Source organism: Lycorma delicatula, chromosome 2 (genome assembly GCF_047948215.1).
Source record: "Lycorma delicatula isolate Av1 chromosome 2, ASM4794821v1, whole genome shotgun sequence".
Classification (NCBI taxonomy): Eukaryota; Metazoa; Arthropoda; class Insecta; order Hemiptera; family Fulgoridae; genus Lycorma; species Lycorma delicatula.
Window position 1 is genome coordinate 72405164 of NC_134456.1, and position 23397 is coordinate 72428560.

The following is a 23397-nucleotide window of genomic DNA, read 5'->3' on the forward strand; positions in this document are numbered from 1 at the left end:
CGCTGAAGTTAAAAATAATGAAATTATTGATAATTGATTTACATATAAAAGAACAGAATGATAATTAGCTATATTGCCTTTAATTAATTATGCTAATTTATTAAATCGACTTTTCTTTTTCTATAATTAAATCCGAAGGAATCAACAGATTTTAATTATAGCATTAAATATACTAAAATAAATTCTAAACTGAAAAATATTACAGAGATGAAGGAATAGAGTATATCTTTATTAAAAAAAAAAAAAAAAATAATTGTAATAATAATAATTTAAAACGCTGAGTAGGTACCGTCTCGACATTCGTGTGGAGGTCCCAGGTTCGTATCCCGATGAGGCACGGCATCTTTTCATAGGTTACCAATTTCCTCCGGACTAACGACCATAGTTGTTAATGATGCCGACTCTTTCATACAAATAAAAGAAAATTATTTAAAATTTTACTTTCCCGGGTATAGCTCTACATCTGTTGAAGCAGCATAGTTATAAAGATCGGCAAAAATGTTGATATCTTGGTTTTCGCAAATAATGGCTTTTAGGACTACCTTATTCTAAAAAAAAAAAAAATTAATAGAAATTACCGGAAGATGTACGTTCGAATGTATGTGGGTTGGCCTATACAAGATCTGTTCAAAAAATAACGAAACGTTTTTAATTACCACCAACGGAGATATTTAATGACGTGCGGTTGGCAGCATTGTGTATCACATAACCTCCTCTGTAATACATGTTTTTGGATTGTTTATATCTCGTTTAGTCTTTATAGTATTGTTATTTGAGTGCAACGTGTTTAAGTGTTAGTAGGGATTTTTGTAATGTACGATTTTTTGATGATTGTACTTCGTCTCAGTGTCGTAGCCGTAACGATCCATTGCTTTCGTCTCCCGTTACGATCCATTGCATGAATGTTTCATCGTCATCGGCTTGTTCAAGGAGTTGCCGGCAATGGTCCACTCGAAGATCTTTCTGCTGTTCGGTCATCAAACTAGGTTTGGGATTTCTCCCGCCACCACCCCATTCGGTCGTCCTAAAGCATAAGACCGAATGTCTGTGCCACAAACGACTACTGAGCCTTGAAATAGCTTAGCGACAAGTCTCCTAAATAGCTCATACAGTACACCTTAAAGCGTGAGCGGACTAAGCTCGGTGCCATACACCACCGGCTTACGTATCCCAACCGCTCACTTGTTATATATTTACTAAAATACGGCGCATCCCGTTAACTAATAAAAATACATACGACATCCATAAATTAAAATATACATCGTCTAGGCAGCAATTTTCTGCCACGCCTAGGTCACTGAATGCCAGCAACCATACCTGTCCACCATATTAAAGTACTTGGAGCCTTAATTGGCTGGTCGTCAGCCATATATATCTCTAGGTTAGCTTCACACAGCAGTGCGGTAGGAGTACTTCCTTTAGGTAAACTACTGATGTCGGTTGAACAAAGCAACCACATCAAGAACTCCCACACGGTCCAACAATGCGGCTCTCTCGCCGATTGTGAGTGGCTAATTTTCCCCTTGACCTCTAAGTTCTCTGGCACCCCCCCCCCCCCAAGATCAGGGCAATCAAACATCAGGTATTCATTTGACTGGATCTCCCCGCAGATGCACAGCTCATCAGCTGCCAGGCGGAACCGAAACAGATATTGGTTTAAATTAACATGGTTGGTGAGCACCTGGGCACCCGTTGCCCTTAAAAACGAGCTCGAGGCATACCATCCCCTCAGATGAACGAGGAACAAAGTCATAAACGAGGAACAAACCTTGCTGCAACTCGATGCATGTTCAATTTTTCAGCCCAAATGTCATGGCATGATCCAATCGAGATGCTAACCCTTTCTACAAGTTCTCTGATAGTCAATCGGCGATTTGCACGCACCAGATAGTTGATGTTTTGAACATGAGTGTCTTCAATCGAAATCGAAGGTCTTCTTGGTAGAGAGTCATCTTCACTGACTGATGACCACTTTTAAATCGTGAAAACCATTCGTAGCATTTCGTAAGACCCTGACAATCATCTCCGTAAGATTGTTTTAAAACTTAAAAAGCTTCTGTGAAAGTTTTTCCCAGTTTCACGTAAAATTTTACGTAGTATTGTTACCCCTGAAAAATGTACATTAATCGCTACTAACACTTAAACATGTTGCAGTCAAATAACAATAACCACGAAATCTAAGCGGATATTAACAATCCAAGAACATGCGGTTACAGAGAAGGTTATGCGGACACAATGCTGTCAACCGCACGTCACTAAATATCTTCGTTGGCGCGTAATTAGAAAAAATTCGGTTATTTTTTGAACAGACCTCGTATTTAAATTCCGGATAGGCTCAACATAAATACTTTCAAAATAACCTAAAATATTTCTATATATGAAGCATTGATGGTATTAAATTTTGAATAAAATTAAAAAAGGGAAGTGGTAGTTTTTGGCGCTTTTAATTTTTGTCTTTTTGTATAGTGGTCGAAGAAAATTGAGCTTTAGTACGATGAAAGTACTTACTTATTAAGTTATTTAAAATTCAAAGGTTAAATTAATCGCATTTACAATTGAGGAATACTCAAAATTATCAACAAATCAGGAAATATTATCAATAATTTCTATCTTACCTAATTAGTTAGTGAATTTCTTACAGCCTGAGAACATATGAATCAAAGAATGTTCCATGGCAATTACCTGTTAGGTAATATTTGAGAAATGTGTAGAATGAGAAAATGCGTATAAACCAGAGCAATGTTTCACCCTGCTATAACATTCTCATCATTCCATAATCGATTGGCAAAGAAAAATACTATACCTTACCTATCGGCTACTTTTTTATATATCGTATATATCTTTACCTCTGATCGATTTTAGATGAACTGGAAACTTCAATATTTAGTCTATCAGCCCCAACGGATACAACAGTATCGGCTCGCAAAAAACACGGATCAGTATTTGTATGGTAAAGGATTAAAATTTCTTTTCCCTATCTTCTATCCAGATATCTTTCATAAATAGATTCAAAATGCAACAAGCTTGTGAAATCTAGCAAAAAATGAGATTTAAATGTCAAATTTCATCCAAAACCACACCTATATGTAGAAAGTATATAATAATCTGATCGTATAGTTTGAATAATTTACACCTTAAATAGAACAAAACACCACGTAGTAACATCGTAATAATTTTCGTGCTATTGAACCAATTTATAAAATAAGTACCTTTTTTCTTCAATTTTGCAGATCAATATTTGCAATTAACTCAACATTCTTTTTGAATGAGCTTTCGCTCACCACACAGCAATAACGTACCATCATAAAACACGAACTGCTTACTTTAAATTTATTGATTTAATTCCTCCTTATATTTTTACACCTTCTACGTAATAAATATTTTTTAACGATTAATGAAATATTAATCCAAAGGGCATTACACACAACATTCTGCTTAAATGTAACATAATTTACTTTTAATTCATATCAAATGGCAATATGTTTGTTAGTAAATAATATTTTGTTTGACTAAAAACTATTAAATTCATTAATTGAAAAAAAAACTTTAAAAATTAATCTGAAGAGTGAACAAATAAACGAAAAAAATCGAAGTTTGTAGCACTGTCTCATGGATAGAATCAAGAAACAACCTATTCTAGTAATTTAGCACCCGGCTATTACATCATATTTGTTTACAAGTGTGAGTGAAAAAAATAAATACATCAAGCGTGGAACAACGTATTATTTTATAAAACGTCTTACAAAAGGAAATATAAGATGTTTAGAAATTTGTGAAAGACTTAAAAATCGGTTTAATGAGGAACCGTTGACAAACATAAACATGTATAAATGGAGTAAATTTTTTAAAATCGGATGAGAACGTGTAGTGAATGAACTACATTCTTGCCGTCCATAAAAACTATTAACAATAGAAGAAATGGTTTAGAGGATTAACACATAAATTCAAAATTATCGGAATAGGGATTCTAAACTCAACATCAGTGTCGGCAGTGTGGATATCTGTATCAGAAATCAATTTAATTACCCGAAAATAAGCGCACGTTGAAATCAATGAATGCTACGGACGAACATGAGCAGACACCTCTCACATATTACACAATATGAAGAAAGGGCGATGAATTTTTACAGTTTATTGTCGACTGATGAAACCCTTGATACATTATTTTACTTCATATAGCATCGATACAATGGCAACACTCTTCATCTCCGAAACTGAAAATATGCAAAAACCACTTTTTCAGCAGAAATAGCTTCATTCTTTTTATATATGTAGGATGTTCAATTTGATAATTAGGATGATATCAATTTCCTAACAGATCAAAAAACCACATACCCGAGCATTAATTAAATTTGAAAGGGTCCAATAAAAAAAGACACCCGAAACTAACGGAAAAATGTCAAAATTCCCTCTGTTTTTCATAGAATAATGGTTGCCTCAAGTGATCGCTCATACGATGGCTATAAATTGTGATTTAAAATTCACTATTCTTCAATATTCCTCCTATAGTCCGGATCTTGAATCTGACTTCCATGTGTTTGGAAACTAAAAAAGAAGATTTAGAGGGTAAAAAGATTTGTTCCAATAAAAAAAAATCATTAAAGTTGTTCGGTAATGAGTCCGTTAGCAGTCACAACAATTTTTTTCTGAAGGAATACGGAATTTAACCTTAATATGGTGCATGTACATTGAAAAGGAGAGATTATGTTAAAAAATAAGAACGCGTAATTTACTTATTTTTTTACTTTTTGAATAAATAATAAACTATAATTTAAATTTGATCACTCCAATATATTTACACATTATACTTATAAAACCATGATTCTAACGGTTTTAAACTCAGATATTGAAAAAAGTCAAAAAATAAAACAATAAAATAACTGTAAATATTTAACCGATATCAATAAATACTTTTTGTTAAAAAGTCTAACAGAAAGTATTTTAAAATTAAGCATCTAAAATACTGTTACATTTTTACTGGTATTTAGAGCTGGCTTCGTTCAGGTGCTACCTATTTTATAGCGTGACACACCTTCTTGTATTTTCAATAAATAAATTATTACTTCTATAAAAACACATAAAGAACAAAATCGATTTTAAATGTTGGTAAATCAGAACAAATCGAGTCAACTGACATTTACGATGAGAAGGGGTGATTACCAACTAGTATACCTGAATGGCGTCTACAACCCTCACACAGATTGGTACGGTACCTTGACATACACTTGGATCGTCGCCTGTCGTGGAAGGGCTGCGTGGTAGAAAAAAGGAAACTGCTTAACATCAAGTATAGAGAACTAAACTGGTTGCTAGGCAGAAACTCAGTTATCTAATAAACTGTCGATCTACAAAGTTATTCTTAAACTTATTTGGACGTATGGGATCTTCTTTCTTTTTCCTATTTAGCCTCCGGTAATTACCGTTCAGATTATACTTCAGAGGATGACATGTATGAGTGTAAATGAAGTGTAGTCTTGTACATTCTCAGTTCGACCATTCCTTAGATGCGTAGTTAATTGAAACCCAACCACCTAAGAACACCGGTATCTACGATCTAGTATTCAAATCGGTGTAAAAATAACTGACTTTACTAGGACTTGAACGCTGGAACTCTCGACTTCCAAATCAGCTGATTTGGGAAGACGCGTTCACCACTAGACCAACCCGGTTGGTTGGACGTATGGGATCTAGCTCTGGACGATGAGTAACAGCAATATTAGTAATATTACGATGAGTAACAGCAATATTGAAATAATTCAAAGATTCCAAAATAAATTAGTGAGAATTATAACAGAGGCGCCATTGTTTTTAAACGTAGAGAAATTAATGAATATCGATTACCTTCTGTTTACGAAGAGATCCTAAAACTTTGTTTGCGGTTTAAACAGAGGTTAGACAAACATGTAATTTATCTCGTAATAAATTAATTAGACAACAGCGATGACATCGGGTGACTAAAACGTTTCCATGTGTAGGACCTGGAAGATGTAACCAGAGGAGTGACCGGGTCCTAGGAGTGCGAGGACGGGATGAGTTTATCCCTCTGTAGTGAACGTCACTTTGATAGTCTTCAAATTACAACTATTTCTATTACCAACGAAAAGTTGTTTTATATATAGTATTATTTTATATAATGGTAATGATGGCACTGCTTTTAGTTTTAATTTTATTCTTTTCTACCTGTGGTCTATTTCTCATACTATATTAAATATAGAAATTGGACAACTTATACAAGTGCTTTTTCTATACATTATGTATTAAAACTTTATATGCTTTAATAAGGGGACTCATCGGAGATCTCTCTTCACGTGATTATCAATAAATATACTTATGGTCCCTTATAAGGTACCGATTGGAAATGCTAAGAGGTAGAATGCTAAAACTAAGAGATAGAATGCTAAAAAAAGAGAGAAGTATTCTTTTAAGCCTACAGACAGCTCTAATGGTTAACTCGTTGCAATCAATTGTATAACAGCTGTTTTTCGAAGTCGAAGGTTCTGAGGCCTAGTAAAAGTTAACTGCATTTTTACCGATTTGAATACTAGACAGTTTGATTGTTGGGGTTCAATTAACCACATGTTTCAGGAATAGTCGGCCAGATTCTGTACAAGACTACACCTTATTTACATGTCATACATAACATCCTAATCTCATAGGACCCTGGGGAGACTGCTTTATGTTCACTAGTTGAACAGATTGAAACGTACATGTTATGAAAAAATCTGATGTAGACATCACATGACTTCCTTATACGCCTATTAAATTACGTATACACATTTTTAAAAGTACATAAGATTTTATTTCATTAATAACTTCTGATATTTTTTAATATTTATTTTTATAGTTATTATTGAATTAATAATATATGTAAATTTATTTTACAATCAGAGATTAATAATTATTAATAAATCAATATATGTAAATTAAAAAAAAAAAGTTAAAAAACAGGAGATGAAGTCGGAATCGAACGATGTGCCTTCCCCTTGTAAGATCCAAATATTTCATTAATTAAAATGTTATTTGGCTATTATAACTCTGGAACCAATGAAATTAAGTACCACTTATGATATATCGTTGAAACGCTCTCAATGAGGACTTATTACTGCAGTTAAGAAAAATTTCAAAATCCATTTTTTTGGATTTTGGGCTTATCTGGACACCTTTGGTCCAGTTGATTGCAATTAAAAGGGAAGGTGCACAACAAGATATTACAACAGTCCTAAATCCAAAATTTCAACATCCTATGGCTAATTGTTTTTGAGTTATGCGGGATATGTCCGTACAGACGTCACTCGAAACTAGTCAAAATGGGTTCTAAAATGGAATCTGAAAACCGAAATTTTTCGCAATCACAACACTTCGTTAGAAATAAAAAACAACTTCGTACAATGATTAAATAAAAAATATGTATTTTTTAATATTTTTCCTTCCTGTGATAAATTTTTAATATTAATAATTAATTGTAATGTAAAGGAAACTATTCTAATTAATTATTTTTACTGTTCTTAGTAGTTTTTATTAAGTAACTGAAAAATTTATTAGAATTTAACTTCTGTCCTTGTAAGTACACTAATACTGAATAAAAGTTTTATTCTACTTGTGATTGAACCTAAATATAAAATGGTAAAAAATTCACTGCTGCACCAGAGTAAAACTCAGATTATTAAAAAATGAATTATTATTGATTAAAATTTAACGATCTTTTTATATATAATATTTTTTAGAACTTCCTCATACAAACTGTGATTGAGAAAATTAAAATAATAAATAAATAGAGAGAAAGTGAAGGAGACTTACAAATCTTGAAATTTGTTGTTATGGACTTATCATCCCTTGGTGTTTGATAAGCAGAAATATGTAACATATTCTGTAAAAATAAAAATCCATGTGTAATTGTTCTTTTAGTGTTAAATAATGAATAATGAAAGTGATATTTGTAAAATACAGCCCAGTTTAATTAAAAATGAACAAAAAACTCAGTCGATGATATGTGCTGCGAATAGTACTTATTATACCTAAGTTGTAGCTTCTATTGTACATCCTGTGAGATGATTATTATTGAACAATTATGACCGATTGTTAACAGACTAACTGCCAAAGGCCTCAATCAATCAGCGGTTTTTCCAAAATCGCTTATCAGAGAGATACACATAAATCATTTCTCAGTTGCAAAACTTGTATATGCAAATGAGAAATGATTTTATCGAATATTAACTTAAGATTTAATAATCAATAAACATTTTTGTATTAAATATCTGGTAAAGTTTTAAAATTAATCAATTATAAATGTATATTGCAGTTTTTAGAAACATGAATAATTTGATGAATAAAAATTATACCATAATTTGGAAAAGTTTTTTAAGCTTGTTTCTTCCGTTTTATTAAAATATTTTTTTTGTTAGATACAAAAAATATACCCAAATAAACATTCTGAAATTTTTAACTACAAGAATTTTTTTTCTATACCGCACTTGAATTTTTTAGCTTTAAATACAGCCAAATAAATTAAATTATTTAGTTTTAGTTTTGATGAATCATTAATAAGTACGCTACTGTAATCCTCAGAGCTGTAGAAGATAAATTTACCTCTCAAAGGTTTTCTAACATAAATTACAAATTAAAGTCAAATTATTATTTATTTCCAATATGATTATTTTATTATGTAATTAATAGAAATAGATAAAACAATGTTGATCATTTCATCAATCTTTACTTAGCGTTCTTGGATGGCCAAAGTGATGTGTACATCTATATATAAAATAAAGAATAATAATTACATCAACTAAGAATAATTATAAAAAATTAAACTAAATAAAATAAGAAACGATTTTTTTCCGGTTTATCGCGCTACCATCACTAGAAATAAATCAAATTAAAACAAGCCTTAACCCATCGGGTTGGTCTAGTGGTAAACTCGTCGTCGTAAATCAACTGATTTCGAAGTCGAAGTTCTCCGGTTCAAATCCTTGTAAAGGTAGTTGTTTTTAGTCGGATTTAAATACTACGTAGATTGTAGATATTAACGTTATTTGGTAGTTGTGTTTCAATTAACCACGTCTCAGGAATTGTCGGTCTGAGTTTGTTCAAGATTACACACTTTCCGATACAGTTATATTATACTAAGTCGCTAATGACTTAAATTGTTGATGCGATTATAAAAAACAAGTCTTTACGCTTAAGTTTTACTGAAATAAAAATTTGTTTTTCACTATTGTATCTGAACAATTATCTCACTAAAAAGGGAATTATTGAACAAAGATATACAAATTATTTTAATCTATTTAAAATATTTAATATAATTATGAAATTCTTTATATAAATTTACATTTTATGGATTTTCAAATATATGATTTTATACGGATGAATCGATTTTTGGGGAAATGAAACCAATATTTATTTATCAAAACACACGCACGCCGCACGCCTGAGTTCGTTAATAAGCTTCTAAACGTGGGAATTATAAAATTTAATAAAAATTGATTTTCTTTGTTTCTTTTAGTTTATATAATAAAACAACAATAAAAAAAATAAATTTTGAAATTTTGTTCCTGTTGTGGTAAAAAAAGGGTCCATTTACCTGATATATTTATTTGCTTAATGGGTAGCAATAAGGTAACACTTCGCGGATATTATAAATTACTGTACAAGGTTTTTTAATTATGTTTCCACCATAAAAGTTAGTAGTAGAAGTGTAATAAATTCTCATTCAACATTTTAGTTATTTTGTATAATATTCTACTGCAAGATAATTCTGTAATTTTTTTCGGATTTTTTCAGGAATGGTTTACTTTGATAAAATCTGTAATAATAATAATATTTATTTACACAAATAAATACAAATTATATATGTCCGATACGACTATTTTTGTGCCCCAGTTCGAATCCTGGTCAGATATGGATTTTTTATACGCTACAAAATCCCATTTCCGTATTCCCAAGTACAAGCTTTTTTGGTGAATTAATTCGTCAAAAAAGAAAAAAACCAGTAAAAGAATTATTTTATAAAAAATATAAATAAAAAAAAATATATTTATCATATGTGTGTGGGATAAATATTCAAAATATTTACGATAGCTTCGTCTTATGTATGTATCACTCAAAGACCTGCTTTTTTACAACAAAAAAATTAAATAAATTTTTCTTATCTTTTGTTAAAAAAAAATAAATTAGATAATTATTTTACAATAGTTTTTCTAATAAAAAGTAACTTAATTTCCAAATTTTTCCAGAATTACGTATTTCTATTTATTTACTTTTTTTTTAATGTTTTAATTACAGTTGCATCAACAATTACAGTCATTAGCGACTAAAGTAACATTAAAAAACAAAAATAAAAAAAATAAAGAAACAAGAAGAATAAACATAGACAAGTAACAACAAAAAATACAAACTAAAATACATAAATCAGACAAAAACTACTAAATTGTATTCTTCATTCCACTGTAGGAGAAGAACCACAACAGACGTTTTATACCTTCTTTCCGGTTTAGTAGAAATTTCATATCTGAATACAGGTCTAAGTTTTGTCGGATGGTTCCAAAGATTGGGCAATCAAAAAGCAGATGGTGTACGGACCATTTGACCTTGCAAGCCTCACAGATCTTCTGAGGAGAGCCAAATAGATGAGTGTGGGTAAGCCTGGTGTGTCCAGTCCTTAGCCGAGTTAAGATGACTTGGTCTCTTCTGTTGCTCGGGAAAAGAGGTTTTTCGAAAACATTCTCTCGGGTATTATGTAATGCCGTAGGAGGACTCAGCAGCCAGACCCTATTCATTCCATTGAGCCCGCAATTTTACACGGATTGATCTGATACATCTCTCTTACATGTCGATTGTACTCGGATGCCATTTATTGCAGCTCTCTTGGCAGCCTCATCGGCCCGTTCGTTCCCGAGGATGCTACAATGGCCAGGGACCCAAACCAGTACCACAGTATTATTTATCCTTGAAAGGATATCATGAATAATCTTTTTCTTTCTTTCTCCTGTTTAGCCTCCGGTAATTACCTTTCAGACAATATTTCAGAGGATGAATGAGGATGATATGTATGAGTGTAAATGAAGTGTAGTCTTGTACATTCTCAGTTCGACCATTCCTGAGATGTGTAGTTAATTGAAACCCAACCACCAAAGAACACCGATATCCACGAGCTAGTATTCAAATCCGTGTAAAAATAACTGACTTTACTAGGACTTGAACGCTGTAACTCTCGACTTCCAAATCAGCTAATTTGGGAAGACGCGTTCACCACTAGACCAACCCTGTGGTAACATGAATAATCTAGACGATGGAACATCTGCAGCTCAAGATCTCAAGTACACTCCTAGAGTCGGTAATTAGGAAGCTGTGTCATCACTACGGGTTTCGATAACTTTCAAGGCGGAATAAATTACACAGGCCTCGCAAAAGAACACAGAAAAGCAGGAATTTTAACTTATATAATAGGTATACAATATGAGTATATAATAAGTTTTTAATAAAGAAATATACAGCTACAACTTAAGTTATTTTGTAAAAAAATATGTTATAAAGATGTACGTATACTATGATAAATCTGTAAAGTAGAAGCAATACTTGTACAAATATAAAACCAATATTATTATAAAATTAAATATATTTGCATATCTTAATATTATGGCTAATACGAAATTACTTAAATCTCTTTAAGAAAGCTTCTCAAGACCGTTAGATAAAAGCTGTAAATCAAACGGATTTATTAATAATAAATGAAAAGAAAATAAAGAAATAACTTTTATGCATCACAAAAAATAAAAATAAAAAATTTATTCGTATCTTTTATACAAATCATTAATCTTATATTAAATCTCTCCAATGTTTTGAATATTTTTTGTCTTATATAGAACCACTATATACATATATATATATACTCTCTCTCTCTCTCTCTCTATATATATATATATATAGAGAGAGAGAGAATCTATTGTTTCGTGAAAATATGTTACAACTTGTAGTTCATATGTTGTAATAAAAATTAATAAATACCGCTGTTTCCGTAACCTATATCCATGAAAAGAAGAAAATTTAATAATTTACGTGGTGGAAGATATTAAAAGAAGGTCATATGAAAGAAGAGAGATAGATAGTGCTGGTGGTTGAATGAAAGGCTATAGCTCAACGTCCAAAATAGCTGACCGCTCGTCTAGATAAAAAAACTGCTGTATTAACAATTTTAATAAAAAGACACATGACATGACCCTAAGATCGTTTGTCAGATTAATACATCCTTACCTTATAATATATTACTAACATTTTTTGTTCATTTTATGAAAAGAAAATTGTACATGCAAATTAATTTAACATCAAGAAAAATGTCGTATTTTTTAATTAATATGTTTCTTTTTGCTTAATTACTTTTATGCAAATGGGAATAACTATTTTGTAGGGTAATTAGGTTTTTATTTATGATCATAGCAAACTGATAATGGAAGGATGTAAGTTAAAACCTCCAATTCTATACACCGATTTTAAACTCTTTAACAGCTGCTTTTATTGACGAGTAAAATTTTTTGGTTAAAAAGAATTAGACCAATACTTTGTAAACTGCAAGGTGTGATTGGAAAATTTTAAGACTAGGCTTGTATTTTAAATACGGTAATATTTACAGGCTATTGTGATGAATCCTCTTCTAAATAGTCCTTTTGGAAGTAATTCTGGAAATTTTCTTCCTTAAGGATATTAAGACGCCTCTGCATATTTGCCTGGATGTCTTCAATTGAATTGAATCGGTTCTCTTTCAGCTAATATTTAGGAAAAACGTAGAAGTGGCAGGGGTTAAATCAAGGAACAGAGGGGTTGCAGAAGGACAGAAATGTGAAATATGGGCAAAACTTTCGCGGTCGAGAATGCACGATTTTCGTGCAAACGCTGAAGGACAATTTTGTAGTATTTCTGGTTGACTTTATGTTCCTAACGGAAAATTCGTGTTACTGGATACCCTTAGAATCAAAGAAAACCACCTTCTTCACATTCGACCGACTAGTCGCGCCTTATCGCGGACAATTTAATTAAAAATTGGGTTTCATGGTGAATTTTGACAATTCCACTGCAATGCCTTTGTTTCTGGGTCATACCCATAAACCCATGATTCGTCGTCTGTAATTAGCATATTTAACAAATCTGGGACGGTTTCGGCCAGATTAATTAGTTCATGGGACACGTCAATTGGTCTGGTAATTTCAGAATGAATTTCGCGGACACTAGTCACAGGTTCAAATCTTCAGTTAAAACTGATTGAACTGCGTAAACATTTAAATTCAGTTCATCAGTTTTTTTCCTGCTTAGCCTCTGGGAATCACCGTCAGGTATTACTTCAGAGGATTAATGAGGATTATATGTAAGTGAAGTATAGTCTTGTCCAGTTTCACGTCGACCATTTCTGAGATTTGTAGTTAAATTGAAACCCAACCACCAAAGAACACCAGGATCCAACGATCTAGTATTCAGATCCTTATAAAAGTAACTGCCTTTACTAGGATTTGAACGTTGAAACTCTCGACTTCGAAATTCAGTTGATTTGCGAAGACGCGTTCACCACTAGACCAACCCGGTAGGTATCATCAGCCATCTCCCTAAGTGTAAGTCTATGGTCAGAGAGCACTAAATCGCAAATTTCTCAATGTTTTCGTTGGTTTTTGAATTGGAAGGTGGACCGGACCGGGGGTCATCTTGGACTGATTCATGACTATCTTTGAATCTATTGAACTAGATGGAATCATTTGTCGGCTGAGATATTTGACCACGAAAACTGTTTTCTTAAGAGTTCACAAACTTCCAAATTGTTTTCCCGGTTTCGTTTTTGTTCCGTTTTTCATCCATTTTGCGAAATCAATAATGCTATTTTTTTTGTTTAACCTTCAGGCCCGCAGTCAAGCAATTCTTTCCGCAGAGGATGAGATGAATGTTTTGTAGCGTGTGTAAGAAATGCCATGCCTGACCGGGATTCGAACCCAGGACCTCCGGGTGAAAGGCCGAAACACTACCACTTGCGCCACGGAAGCCGGCAAAATCAGTAATCTGCCAAGAACCGAATACACATCCTTACCAATCAGAATGCTATTACCTACTGATCAAACATATCGCGGTAGTGTTTTCAGGAAGTTTCAAGGCCAAAATAAGCTTTCCTCTCCCGCGGACAAACCGGCTCCCTCTTACTGACCAGTAGCGGCACCTGTTTTAAAGCTTTCCAATCACACCTCATATGTAGATAAATCTTTAAAATTTTGTAACAAATGTAAAATTAATGAACTTATTTGAAAAAATCCCTTTCGGCTCGCCGGAAGGCGAAGATAGATTTCGCCGGTGATAAATAGGGACAAAAAAGATTTCCACCTTAAAGTTAAGAAATCTTCAATCAAATTTACTCAATACGACAATGGTTGCATGTAAAAAACGTTTTACATGTTTACCATACGACAAGGCTCATCTTCTTACAATTCCAGCAAAATTTTGGCCATCCCTTGCCGTAAGGGTTGGTCATTAAAAAATTCAGACAAAAGGTTTAGATAATGTTTAGAGGACTAACGATCACTTTAAACCGATTCGATACTCAGTCTAGTTATGGGAGGTATGATTATTTTTTCTTCGAAACCCAATTTTTCCCACCCCTGGGCTAATGATTGATGATATCAAAACACTGTACTTAGATAAGCTTTAGGAACTTATCCAAAGAATAGTACGAACTTTAAACGAATTCGATATTTTATTTAATAAGAAAGTTATAGCGATATTTTTTTTTAAATCCTCATACCTACCCCCATGGTCCGATTTTGTCCATTAACGAATTTGACCGATATTTTGGGTCGTTATATTTTAAGTATCAATTTGAAAGTGATTGTCGTAAATTTATGACAGTTATCATGTCCACAAGAAAGTGAAATATGTATACATATAAACTTTTGAACAGACGGTGGTTTTGGGGTCAGGGGATGTGAAACACGAAGATATTTCGAAATTTTCCGGTAGTCAAATCATGATATCCATTACAATAAGTAATCCTTCTTATGTATCTACCTAAAATATAATATTATAAAAGTTTTCATTCATGTATTTGCTTTAATTAATTCTAGATTAAATTAATGCAATAAATTTAAGTAACTTAGCAGAATATACTGAAATACAGAAAAAACAAATTGATTTTCAGAATAACTTTCCAAAGTTATAATTATAAAACCATTTTCAGTTAAGAACGGTATCATATTTAATTATTAAATTTAATTGTAATACTATGAACAAATTTAATATTATTTATCTTATTTAGTTAAAAAAAATTTCAGATTTTACAGAGGTGTATACGAGTAGATTTCTAATAAAATTCCAATTTTAAATAATTTTTACAGTCCTACTTGAAAATTATTATTTCTTTACTGTTAGAATCGTAATTATTCCATAAATTAATAAACTAAGTTTATATGAGCACACATTCGACCCACACACACGCACACACACATACAAACACACAATACCATCATATTGATAAAAAAATCTTATTTTTATTAAGAAGAGGTGTACGTTAGATCACAGTCTGGCCAAATGATAACATTGTTTCTATTTTCCTCAAAATTAGTTAAATTACCAACTGGCGAACTTAAAGCAATTATTTGGTAGTCCACGTGTGATCGTATACATAGCAGGTATATACACTGCATTAATATATACGAATATACATAAATCAATTTTTTTCTTGTCATTTATAAAAATTTCGACACTTTATTTTTATTAAAGTTCATTATGAATTTACTTATGTTTTTAAAATTAGTAAATTAAAATTATATTATTCTTGAAATGACTATATTATATTTATTCGTGTAAGTTTTTTTTTTAATATTCAAAAATTAAATATTCAGTCGAATAAATATCATTTTCTCACTGATTATCACATTTTAGTTTCATTGTAAACCTATATAAAATCGTTTCCTTATATAAATCACTCACCTGTATTTAGATAAAAAATGTTGCAAAATGTACATGAATTACGCGAGTAAATATGGTAATTTAATTAAAAATCGCGTTTAATTAATTTATGTTATTTTCTAAAAAAAAACAACAGTTTTGGGGTAATGTATTACAATTTTAACTAATGCTAAAAAAAAAAAACAACAATCAATATTCCCAGAAAATCAAGAACAGAATACTGTTTATTGTACAGTACTTGAATACACATCAGCTACACCAAAATCTGATACTTCAACAATACTGCTAACAAAACTTTTGCTGAAATTTCATTCTCATTCTCTCCTTCCTATCTTTGTGAAGTATATATTTGTATATCTGATCTTATTGCTTCATAGGAAATGTCAACAGCAGAATTTTACAAACTATTTTACGAATTCTACGAAATCATCCTTTCATTTACATTTCGATTTCTATACGTTTAAGTTTATTTATATCTCTAGTTTTTATTTATTTATAATAAACTTTAAATCCATGTTAATAATTGTAATAATCTGTTTTTAATGTAAAGTAAATAAATATTTAAAGAAAAAGTGTTTACTATCTCGGTGTTTTATTTTTATTTCTCGTTCTACGCATTTTCGTTTTGCATCAGACAGAATTTCTATACATATTGATTAAGATTAAATGAAAATAATAATAAAGAAAAAACCAATCCAAATTAGGAATTCTAGGTAGAAAAATAAATAAAAATAATAAAATAAAATAATTTCTTACCTGATAAATAAATAACACTGAAAAAACAAGATCCACTATCGTTTATACAATACATTGCTAAAGAGAGCTCAAAATTACGAAATTTTTAACAATGGTTATCAGAAGAACTTGATATAATATTAATTAATTGATATGTTATGACGTATATAAGAATAAAATTGATTACATTTTAAGGTATATTAATAAAATAACAATATAAAAACCACTAATACGAAACACTACATAAAACGATGAAATTAAATACTTATAACTTACAACAGTGTATTACTCTGTTAAGATATAACTATAAAAACAAAATGAAAAAAAAAAACAAATGATCAAGTAGTAATGAATTACAACATATTTCACAATAGAAAAAAAAACAACAATAATAATAATAATAAAATAGCGTTAAAGAGAGAGGCTTAAAACAATATTACTTTAAAGGTGTGAACATATTTTGTGCCTTCCAAGCTGACCTTTCCAATTTTTTTATATTTTTGCGTCAAACTTTAATTTACAATAGAATCCAATTTACCAGAACCATAACTAAATTTGAATACAACATGCAGAAAGGAGTTTTCCTTTGAATTCCCTCAAAGAACTGTATAGGTAAACATATGTGTGGTTATGTAAACTTATCTTATACACTACAACTAAATATATAATAAATAAGTACATGCAAAGATGAGTCAAAGACAGAACATTGACACATTCAGAAAATAGAAAGCAAAGAAAACACCGAAAAATAGTCTTATCAATCACACAAAAAATAACTAATGAAACAAAGAAACAGTGAAACAATTCAAAGTGGCGAAATTAAATGAACAATTTTGGCAATGCACAACACCCTAGGATAACTGATTAACCTCAAATCTCGAAAAACTTAGAGATCTAATATATGCAGACGTTTTAGGCGACTAATTTCCTTCTCTATCAGGAGGTTAACCGCGACCCAGTTCACATGCTTATTCAGTCTCATTTTTTACCTTGTACCGAATCGCCGTATCATCACCCGAACGGTTGACAATCCCAGATAAACGTGTATTTCAGTGTTTTTTGAAAACCACGGCGCTTCTGTAATATTTCTTAATAGTTTGTTCTAGAGTCGCTGTACGACTTCGATGTTACTCTCGCTTGACGTACCCTACATTTGTAATCTGTAGATCGAAATCGGTTTTAGGACTGCTGAGTACCTCAATTTCTTGTTAGATGATGATAGTTGTGACTCCCTGCCTAGTAACCAGTACATCTCCCTGAACTTAATACTAATCTGCGTTATTTTCTCCCTTACATGACTCCTCCACATCATACGGATCCAGATGTAATCCAAGATATCGCACGCTGGTAGCATTAGGGAAGAAGATGCCATTAAGTTTAACCGGCGGGTAGTAACTCCTCCTCATCGCAAATGTAGTATGTGTAGAGTTAGCTGGATTAACCTTCTTCATCTACCATTTAGGTAGCCATTCGTTAATTAGATTCGTTGCAGTTTGTAGCTTAGCCGAAGCTACGATAAGGTCACCATCCACAGCCAAGATCACTATGTCATCCACAAACGATGCAACTGTGATGTCCTCTGATGTCGGGTGGTTCGCAGTGAAGACATTGTATTAACTATCCCCAGTAGATTATCAAAATAAGGATTGAAATTTATTTTTATTTAACGGTCTCTGAGGTAATGCCCAATTCTCTCCTGCACGTTTCCTTATGCTGCAGGAACCGATCGCACACGAACACCGTATGTTTCGCAGTGTATTCCTTCCCGCAATTATCACAATCCTCAGAGGGTTTCAGCGTCGCGCGTACGGTGATGATCCTATTTGGCAGGAGAGATGATTCCATCTCTCCTGCTACCTGCGGACAAGCGATGCCTCCGCATCCGCCTTACTCACTCCCCTGTACATCTCCTCCCTCTTCCGAACGAGAAAATTCAGACGAATAAGTCCAGCCACTACACCAGCGGCATTGCCTGAGATTTTTCTGAACCCGCAGTATACCTGAAGGGAGCCGGGAGTAGTATTCTTAGCCGGGTGTACAGCCGGCTAAGAATTACACGGACTCTTTCCCGCTGCAGCTCGGCGGACCAGCCTGGGTCACCACACAGTACTTTTGAAAACACCACCTGAGACAAAACACTCCGCTTCGATGCGAGAGGACCCCCGATTTGGTCATTATCCGACCGATCGCGGCAGCTGTTTTTTTGGCTTTGACCGAGACTTCGTTGTGCCTCGCAAAATAGAACTTGGCTATCCATACCTCGCAGTATTTCACTGCAGGGGTAGGATGGACTACCGTGGTACTAACCCTAAATGAAATCGAGGTCAGCTTTCACCTACCCTAGACTACGTCAACTTGGGTCTTCTTCAGCGAAATATGAAGCCCGATATCTTGCAGGTACGAAATAATAATGTTTATCGCTTCGTTCTCTGTGTCTATCACCATCAGTTCCAACTTCGCCGTCTCCATGAATCTCAAGTCGTCGGAAAACCCGGTAAGCACTACCCCAACGGGAAGCGCGACAGACAGGACTTCGTCATACGCGAAATTCCACAGTTTTGGCTCCAATATCCTGTGGCTCTCATCCTGATCCATATCTCTCCGTCGGGGGAAATACCGTCTCCAATCTTTCGGATAGGTAACGCTGGATAACCTCCTTAGGTATGGTCTGACCCCACAACTTTTCAGTGCCCGGAATTTCGTGTCCCTTTGTACATTGTTTAATGCGTTCTTTTACGTCAAAGGATCACCACCGGGATTAACTGCGTATGTTTAGAGCCCGACCTAGCCTCTTGGACATAGATCATTACTCTATATATGGTATCTACAGTTGACCTGCCCTTGTGGAAGCCAAACTGGAGGTCGCTAAGACCGCCAATTTCCTTCAGCTCTTGGTTGTGGCTTGTTAACCAGCATCCTTTCAAAAAGCTTATTCTGGTAATTGAGCAAGCAGATCGGCCTAAAAGATGCTGGTTCGCTGCCTTGCCGCCCATCCTTCCTGAGGGGCACAGGCCGGGTGGATTTCCAGGAGTCTAAGAACCATTCCCGGGTGATGGCATAGTTGAATGCATCATCCACGCACCATGGAGCGAGTTTTACAACAAGCTCGACCGTCTTCCTGAGCCAGCCGTCCAAGTCATGGCTCTTACCGCGCTTGATATTTCAACTTGCCACCACGAGCCAGTTGTAGTGTTAATTCAGTATTGAGATCTCCAAAGATAAGGGTATTTGATTTTTTGTACGATTTTTCAAAAGCAAAAGTTAGTGAAAAGAAACCAAGATCGGTTACATGTATTGTAAAACATCTCTGAAGAAATTAAAACCATGTTGAAATGTATATTTCATATCGAGAAGAATGTACTTTCAACAATGTATTGTATTTGTTTAAATTATTTTTAAAGGCAAATAATATAAACTGGATTATAAAAATAAAATTGTAAATTAATTTATTAAAATTTTATTATATAAATCGTCATACTCTAGTATACCTCTGAAAATAGATTATACATTTTTCAGACATGTCTCTGCATACTTTATCAAATTAAAAAAATAATAATAATGTACTACTTAGATAACTAATTGCAGTTAGTTATACACTTTTTTATTTGTAGAATATTTATTTCATAATTATTTTGATTACTACACTAATATATAAAAGATTCAAAAAGAAATCATAAATTTATAAGATTCAAATTTATAAAAGATTCATAAGATTCCAATTAGAAATTTCAATTTTGAAACCAGAAAATTAATAATTGGTTGATACGTACTTTTTAGCTAAGCATTATCAAAATATGAAGATCTAGATGAGGAATGTGGAGCAATCTATGGAAACTCCGCTTAAAGAAAAGTAAACAATAAGAACAAAACAGAAATTTTTCCTGAGGTATTGAATACTAGAACATTCCAAAGTTCCAATTTAAAAAAAATATCTTTCATTTCTTTAATCCACAGTTAGTGGATGGTAAAGTTATTTACTATTAGTAGTAAGTAATGGTAGTTTTGTTATGAACTCATATAACAGAAAATTGTGGAATGGAATCTTCTATTAAATGTTTTGAATTTTTTTCAGCATGTCTGTTAAGTTTAATTCTGAAATATAAATTCTAAGGCCAACGTTATCTATTAAACAATATACAGCGTTCATTTATTTTAATATTACTGCTATACTTGTTACATGAAATCACATTATCACGTTCTCAATAAAACTTTTTTTTTTTGAATAGACGATTGCTCAATATTTTAGACTTTTATGTAATTTTAATAGTCATTTAGTACTTTGTATGCGGTTTTTATCTTGTTCTTATTTTTATAAAAAATATAACTCTTTATCAAAGTAATATGTCTTCGAGTAAAATGAAAACTAAGCTATTTACCTAAAATTAACTTTTTGTTCCAATATCTTATTTTATAACTTTCATACAGTGAAAAGCTACTACTTTAACAGTGCATATATTTATGACTATAAAAATTGTGTTTTATATATATATATATATATATATATAAAACACAATTCTTAGTATATGCTTAGTATATATATATATATATATATATATATATATATATATATATATACATATATATATATATATACTAGCTCTACCCGCCACGCATCGCTGTGTTTGCATGGATGAGAAATGAGAAACAAAACAAAGCATACGTTTCATAGAAGTTTAATTTTGGAATACTTGTGGATATACAATATTTTATGTTTTTCCACTGTCTGCGTAGATATAAAGGCTATCTGGTTTGCCGACTCGGGAACACGCAACATACAGTTGCCCATGTGAGAAGCAATCCGCATCTAAATCTAAACCACTCAATTCTAAAGATTGACCTTGAGCTTTATTGATTGTGATTGAAAATGCCAATCCAATTGGGAATTGCAGTCTTTTAAATTAAAATGGTGTATCGGTCGAGAATATGGTATTGGAGGAATGAGGACATCTTCACCTTTGAAAGGCCCCGTTAAAATCGTTACTTCCACTATGTTATTCATCAATTTCTTAACTGCAAGTCGCGTGTCGTTGCAGAGTTTTGGCTGATTAATATTCCGCAACAGGATAATTGTCATTTTTTGATTGAACCCTTGCTAGAATCAATCTAATGAGGAATGTTTTCCCAGTTCCTCCTGGCGCATCCAAGAAGGAGGTCCCCCCAACTCCGTCATTTATCGTTTGCATTATGCGATCATAAATGCCTTTCTGTTTACGCGTTAATTTCGGAATGTTTGATAGGACATAGGACTGAAGATCACCAACGTTGTAACTCTGTTCACGGAGTAAATCCTCATCAAATGAAGCAATCGCAGCTCGGGTGGGTGCTGGCATTCCCATTGACTAAGAACTTTATTTGCAATAGCTAAGCACTTGTCTTCAATATTTATCAATGCTTCGTTGTAAATGCCTTCTGTAAATACCATGGTCATATTGGTATTTTCTAGGCGTACTCTATGCAAAATATCCTCAGCCATATGCGATCGATATCTTTCCCATAACTCTGTGGGAGATGAAGGGAAGCAAGCGGTCAATATAACTGCGAATAATGCGCGAATTTGGTTTGGATGTGCAGTGTTGCACACGTCATTAATACTTATATCCCACTGTTGGTCGTTTTCTAATAAATTCAGAGCTTGGTGAAAGGCGCAGCTCAATCACGACACGATCACACAAAAGTACCTCGATTAAAGTGAATATTTAATTCAGATTGTATAATAATCTGAATCAGATGTAAGTAGATACGTTTTTTTTTTTTTTTTTGTTAATAAGCAATGTAATTGGGAACAGGTATTGTTTCTCATGTGACTGCGGTTGTCGTTAGCTAGTATGGCGAGTGTTCCCCTCGCTTCCGGCAGATGGCACGGTCACTTTTACACAGCTGACCGTTAAAAAAACTGTTTTCTCGCGATCGCGGGTATGTGATTGATGCGAAAAATAGATAAAAACAATCTTTGATGCGGGTTATATATCGTGCTAAAATTTGAGCTCAATCGGTGCAGAACATTTTGAGTTTTTGAAGCGTACACAAACGAACTTAACATTTTTATATATAAAGATTTGTCGGCTGCGAAAAATGTCCTTAAGTCGTGCGAAAAAACATATCATTTTAAATGCTTACAAAAGCAGAGTAATGCTTAGAAATTACAGAATAATCAAACGGCGCTGATTTCAGATGTTAATAAACTGCTAACGTAAGTAGAAGTTGTGCTGCTTCAGTGAACAACGTGATTCTCGAGTATGAATCTACTAATGAATTACGGTCTCCAAAGAAAACAAAACCCCGCCGGTCAATTGAGAAAAAGGTGAGATTTTGATAAAAACGCGATTCGTAAAAAAATTACACGAATTTGAATTATTTAGAAATAGTTTAGCGGTGTATTATGTCCTTTGGAAGAGAATTCGGTTATTGTCTACGACAACGTTTCTTATCATTAAACGAAAAGAATTCCAGCCGTGTTATAGAAAAACAATGATATCAAAATGTGGCTTAGTTCAAAAGGAATAATTTTTGAAGAGTTAATGTTCAATCATTGCAAAGGCTTTCGCGTATTAAAAGTAATTATAGTCCGTTTAAAATTGGTTTGACACACAACGCCATATTGGTAAGTCGTATTTTTATTCGGCTCCTATCGAATATGTTTGCCGGCCTCCGTGGCGCGAGTGGTAACGTCTCGGACTTTAATCCGGTGGTTCCGAGTTGGAATCCCGGTCAGGCATGGCATTTTCATACGCTATA

The 23397-nt window shown here is 32.9% G+C and overlaps 2 protein-coding genes across 2 annotated transcripts in view; one reads left to right on the forward strand and one right to left on the reverse strand.

Moving 5' to 3' along the window:
* SkpA (S-phase kinase associated protein 1 SKP1-related A) overlaps positions 1–16735 on the reverse strand; it is a 100259-nt gene extending 83524 nt beyond the window's left edge. Inside the window, exon 1 of the mRNA XM_075355548.1 lies at positions 16684–16735. The gene's annotated coding sequence lies outside the window, so the exon portion shown is untranslated. The remainder of the gene's footprint in view (positions 1–16683) is intronic.
* LOC142318902 (xibalbin-1-like) overlaps positions 1–23397 on the forward strand; it is a 177337-nt gene that overhangs the window by 10370 nt on the left and 143570 nt on the right. The gene's annotated exons all lie outside the window — the stretch shown is intronic.